The sequence below is a fragment of the Mesoplodon bidens genome (genome assembly GCF_964165515.1).
Source record: "Mesoplodon bidens genome assembly, chromosome: 1".
Classification (NCBI taxonomy): Eukaryota; Metazoa; Chordata; class Mammalia; order Artiodactyla; family Ziphiidae; genus Mesoplodon; species Mesoplodon bidens.
In genome coordinates this window covers 229,859,849-229,865,815 of record NC_138176.1, presented here as the reverse complement: position 1 = coordinate 229,865,815, position 5,967 = coordinate 229,859,849, and the positions used below count along the sequence as shown (strand labels likewise).

Sequence of the window (5,967 nt, the reverse complement as noted above, 5' to 3'; positions counted from 1 at the left end):
AAGATCTATTTTGACTCACCTCCTAGAATAATGGAAATAAAAACAAAAATAAACACATGGGGCCTAATGAAATTTAAAAGCTTTTGCAGAGCAAAGAAAACTATAAAGAAGATGAAAAGACAACCCTCAGAAAGGGAGAAAATATTTGCAAATGAAGCAACTGACAAAGGGTGAATTTCCAAAATATACAAACAGCTCATTTAACTCAATATCAAAAAAAAACATACAACCCAATCAAAAACTGCACAGAAGACCTAAATAGACATTTCTCCAAAGAAGACATACAGATGGCCAGCAAACACATGAAAAAAATGCTCAACATCACTAATTATTACAGAAATGGAAATCAAAACTACAATGAGATATCACCTCATACCAATGAGAATGGCCGTCATCACATAATCTACAAACAATAAATGCTCGAGTGTGTGTGGAGAAAAGAGAACCCTCTTGCACTGTTGGTAGGAATGTAAATTGATACAGCCATTATGGAGAACAGTATGGAGGTTCCTTAAAAAATTAAAAATAGGAGTACCATGTGACCCAGCAATCCCACTACTGGGCATATATTCAGAGAAAGCCATAAGTCATAAAGACACATGCACCCCAATGTTCATTGCAGCACTATTTACAATAGCCAGGACATGGAAAAAAACTAAATATCCATTAACAGAGGAATGGATAAAGAAGATATGGTACATATATACAATTTAATGTTACTCAGCCATAAAAAGGAATGAAATTAGGTAATTTGTAGAGATGTGGGTGGACCTAGAGACTGTTAAACAGAGTGAAGTAAGTCAGAAAGAGAAAAACAAATATCATATATTAATGCATACATGTGGAATGTAAAAATTTGGTATAGACGATCTTATTTAGAATGCATAAATAGAGACACAGACGTAGAGAACAAACATATAGATACCAAGGGGGAAGGGAGGGGTGAAATGAATTGGGAGAGTGGGATTGACATATATACGCTATTGATACTATGTATAAAATAGATAACTAATGAGAACCTACTGTATAGCACAGGGAACACTACTCAATGCTCTGTGGTGACCTAAATGGGAAGGAAATCCAACAAAGAGGGGATATATGTATACGTACAGCTGATTCACTTTGCTATATACTAGAAACTAACACAATATTGTAAGGCAACTCTACTCCAATATAAATTTTAGAAAAATGTTGAGGCAGCAAAGGAATATATCTCAGATGAAGGAACAAGATAAAATCCCAGAACAACTAAGCCAAACTGAGATGGCCAATCTACCAGAAAATTAATTTGGAGTAATGGTAGTGAAGATGATCCAAGATCTTGGAAAAAGAATGGAGGCACAGATTGAGAGGATACAAGAAATGTTTAATGAAGACCTAGGAGAACTAAAGAACAAACAGAGATGAACAATACAATAACTGAAATGAAAAATACACTAGAAGGAATCAGTAGCACAATAACTGAGGCAGAAGAATGCATAAATGGGGGCTTCCCTGGTGGAGCAGTGGTTGAGAGTCCGCCTGCCGATGCAGGGGACACAGGTTTGTGCCCTGGTCTGGGAAGATCCCATATGCCATGGAGCGGTTAGGCCTGTGAGCCATGGCCACTGAGCCTGCACGTCAGGAGACGTGTTCCACAACAGGAGAGGCCACAATGGTAAGAAGCCCATGTACCGCAAAAAAAAAAAAAAAAAAAAAAAAAAAAGAATGAATGCATAAATGACCTGTAATACAGAATGGTGGAAATCACTGCTGCAGAACAGAATGAAGAAAAAAGAATGAAATGATATTAAGACCATCGAAGAGACCTCTGGGACAACATTAAATTCACCAACATTTGCATTATAGGGATCCCTAAATGAGAAGAGGAAGAGAAAGGACCTGACAAAATATTTGAAGAGATTATATTTGAAAGCTTCCTTAACATGGGAATGGAAAGAGTCACCCAAGTCCAGGAAGCACAGAGAGTCCCATACAGGATAAACCCAAGGAGGAACACTTTTAGACACATAGTAATCAAACTGTCAAAAATTAAAGACAAAGAAAAAATATTAAAAGCAACAAGGGAAAAGTAACAAATAACATACAAGGTAATCCCCATGAGGTTATCAGCTGATTTCTCAGCAGACACTCTGCAGACCAGAAGGGAGTGGCGTGATACATTTACAGTAGTGAAAGGGAAGAACCTACAACCAATACTCTCATTCAGATTTGATGGAGAAATTAAAATCTTTACAGACAAGCAAAAGCTAAGAGAATTCATCACCACCAGACCAGCTTTGCAACAAATGTAAAGGAACTTCTCTAAAGCGAAAAGAAAAGGCCAATACTAGAAATAAGAAAATTAGGAATGGAAAAGCTCACCAGTAAAGGCAAACATAAAGTAAAGGTAGGAAATCATCTGCACACAAATATATCAGAAACAGCACTTGTGAGAAGTGGAGAGAAAAATACAGGATATTGGAAATGCATTTGAAATTAAAAGACCAGCAACTTAAAATAATCTTGTTTATATATAGACTGCTATATCAAAGCCTCATGGTAACCACAAACCATAAATCTACAGTAGATACACATATAAAAATGAAAAAGGAATCCAACACAACACTAAGTTTAGTCATCAAAGCACAAGAGGAGAGAACAAAAGAGGAAGGGAAGAAAAAAGACCTATAAAATCAAATCCAAAACAATTAACAAAATGGCAATAAGAGCATACATATTGATAATTACCTTAAATGTAAATGGATTAAATGCTCCAACCAAAAGACACAGACTGTCTGAATGGATACACAAACAAGACCTGTACATATGCTCTCTACAAGAAACCCACTTCAGATCTAGGGACACATACAGACTGAAAGTGAGGGGATGGAAAAAGGTATACCACTCAAATAGAAATCAAAAGAAAGCTGGAGTAGCAATACTCATATCAGACAAAATAGACTTTAAAACAAAGACTACTACAAGAGACAAAGAAGGATACTACATAATGATCAAGGGGTCAATCCAAGAAGAAGATATAACAATTGTAAATATTTATTCACCCAACATAGGAGCACCTCAATACATAAGGCAAATGCTAATAGACATAAATGGAGAAATTGACAGTAACACAGTAATAGTGGGGGACTTTAACACTTCACATTCATCAGTGGACTGATCATCGAGACAGAAAATCAATAAGGAAACACAGGCCTTAAATGACACATTAGACCAAATGGACTTAACTGATATTTATAGAGCATTCTATCCAAAAGCAGCAGAATACACATTCTTCTTAAGTGCACATGGAACATTCTCCAGGATTGACCACCTGTTGGGCCGCAAAGTCAGCCTTGGTAAATTTAAGAAAATAGAAATCATATCAAGCATCTTTTCAAAACACAACACTATGAGATTAGAAATAAATTACAAGAAAAAAAACTGTAAAAAGACTAACACGTGGAGGCTAAACAATATGCTACTAAATAACCAGTGGATCACTGAAGAAATCAAAGAAGAAACCAAAAAATACCTAGAGACAAATGTAAAACAAAGCATGATGATCCAAAACCTATGGGACATGGCAAAAGCAGTTCTAAGAGGGAAGTTTATCGAAATACAAACTTCAGGAAACAAGAAAAATCACAAATAAACAACCTAACTTTACACCTAAAGCAACTAGAGAAAGAAGAGCAAACAAAATCCGAACTTAGCAGAAGGAAAGAAATCATAAAGATCACAGTAGAAATAAATGAAATAGAGATGAAGAATATCAAAGATCAATGAAAATAAAAGCTGGTTCTTCGAGAAGATAAAGAAAACTAATAAACCTTTACCCAGACTCATCAAGAAAAAAAGGGAGAGGACTCAAGTCAATAAAATTGGTAATTCGGGCCATGCCCCGCCCCTCCAGCCTGGGTTCTGCGTGCCCTGCTGGCCAGCATGACTCGGACTCTGGCTCCTGCATGGTGCAACCACAGGGTGCCTGGCTGCTCAGCTCTCCCCACTCCCAGAACCAGCCACCAGCATGGGCACTCGCCATGTGCCATGAAAGTATCACAGAGCAAAGAAGAACTTCAAGAAATTCAGCTGTGTGAAGTTGATTTCCATGGAAACCTCATCATCCTCTGACAACAGTTGTGACAGCTTTGCTTCTGATAATTTTGCAAACACAAAACCTAAATTCAGGTCAGATATCAGTGAAGAATGGCACATGTTTTTTATGAGGACTCTGATAATGAATCTTTCTGTGGCTTTTCAGAAAGTGAAGTGCAAGATGTGTTAGACCATTGTGGATTTTTACAGAAACAAAGGCCAGATGTCACTAACAAACTTGCCACTACTTTTCATGCCAACAATGATGATAAAACGTTTTTGCAGTTTCTCAGAAAGTGAGATACAAGATGGAATGAGGCTGTAGGCAGACTGCGTGGGCTGTCAACCCGCAGTCAGTGCAGAAGTTCTGGACCTCTCTGGGTGGCCATGAAGTTTCCAACTTGAAACACTAGGGGAGCAGCCAACAAGAGAACAGCGCCCTCCGAACCCTCAAAGAATTCTGTGATCGATTGCAATTCTGATTCAGAAGATGAAAGTGGCATAATTTTTTTGGAGAAAAGGGCTTTAAATATAAAGCTAAACAAAGCAATGCTTGCAAAACTAATGTCATAATTTGAAAGCTTCCCTGGCTTCTTCCCTGGAAGGCATTCCCTGCCAAGCCCCAGTTCACATCCAAAGACACCCCAAAGGCACACATTCCCAGGTGTCACCTGCAGGAGAAACCCTGAGCAGAGAGCTCGACCTCTTATCAGGTCAAGGTCTCAGGTCCTTGGGTTGCACAGTGCCCTGCCCACAGAGGAGGAGGAGGAGGAGGAAGAGGAGGATAAGTTGGTGAGAAAGAGGAAGTCCATGGCCGGTTACATGAATGAAGATGACATGCCCTGAAGCCGTCACCCTGATCCATGACACTTCCCCATATAATTCTCCTGGTGGACAAAATCACGGAGGAAGAATTGGACAACATCTGCAACAACTCTCGAGAGAAGACCTATAACCGTTCATTGGGATCAACTTCTCATCAGTGCTGCCAGAAAACTATTAATACCAAGACAAACTTCAGAAACCCAGGGTGCTGGGGCTTTCAAAGCCAGTTCTGTGAGCGCTGCCTTCAAACTGTTACAGTGATGAAGGCAGGGACGCTCTGCTAGACCCAAACTGGCACTACCCACACTGTCGTGGGATATGAAACTGCAGATTGTGTTGGCAGAGAGACGGGGGGTATGCAACTGGGGTGCTTGTGTACTTAGCCAAGTACCATGGCTTCAGGAACATGCATGCTTACTTGAAAAGTCTAAAACAGGAGTTTGAAATGCAAGCATAATAATTGGAAGATCCACTACCTGCCTTCCACTTCACACATCTTCCTTGTTTCAAAGTTTAAAATTTTATCATGTTATTGAAACCCAAGTTAAGATTTCTGATAATCGTCTATCTTATAGGCAAATCAAGTTAACCTCATTAGACATGCCCGCATGTCTGGGCATCATGGAGGTATAGTGCCAACTCTACTCTGCCTTCCTGCAGTTTCTCCTTTGCTTTCCCCCTCACCCCTCATCCCATGCCACCCCCCTCTTATTTCCAGTGCTTCTTTTCCATCTTTTAGTTCCAGAATCCTTTTAAATTGACCATTTTATGAAAGCATGTTTGATTTAATTGGTGTTGAAATAACCCTGGAATCCACCCATAAAACCAAGCACTTAGAAATGTAGTAGTAGTGTTAACTAACTACATCCCTCAGTTTCCAGAGGCTAACCCTCTAACTTGCTTACATGAAAACACTGAATCTGATTTAGTGTTCATTGCCTTTTTTTTTTTTTTTTTTTTTTTTTTTTTTGCGGTGCACGGACCTCTCACTGTTGTGGCCTCTCCCGTTGTGGAGCACAGGCTCTGGACGCGCCGGCTCAGCAGCCATTGCTCACGGCCCTAGCT

General features: G+C 39.3%; 1 pseudogene across 1 annotated transcript; it reads left to right on the top strand.

Annotated features, from left to right (window-relative positions):
* Window positions 1-3,878: 3,878 nt before the first annotated feature.
* Window positions 3,879-5,359, top strand: LOC308606491 (cell division cycle-associated protein 7-like; annotated as a pseudogene). The gene is made up of 2 exons: window positions 3,879-3,950; window positions 4,037-5,359. The product of its transcript is annotated as a cell division cycle-associated protein 7-like (transcript).
* The last annotated feature ends 608 nt before the right edge of the window (window positions 5,360-5,967 follow it).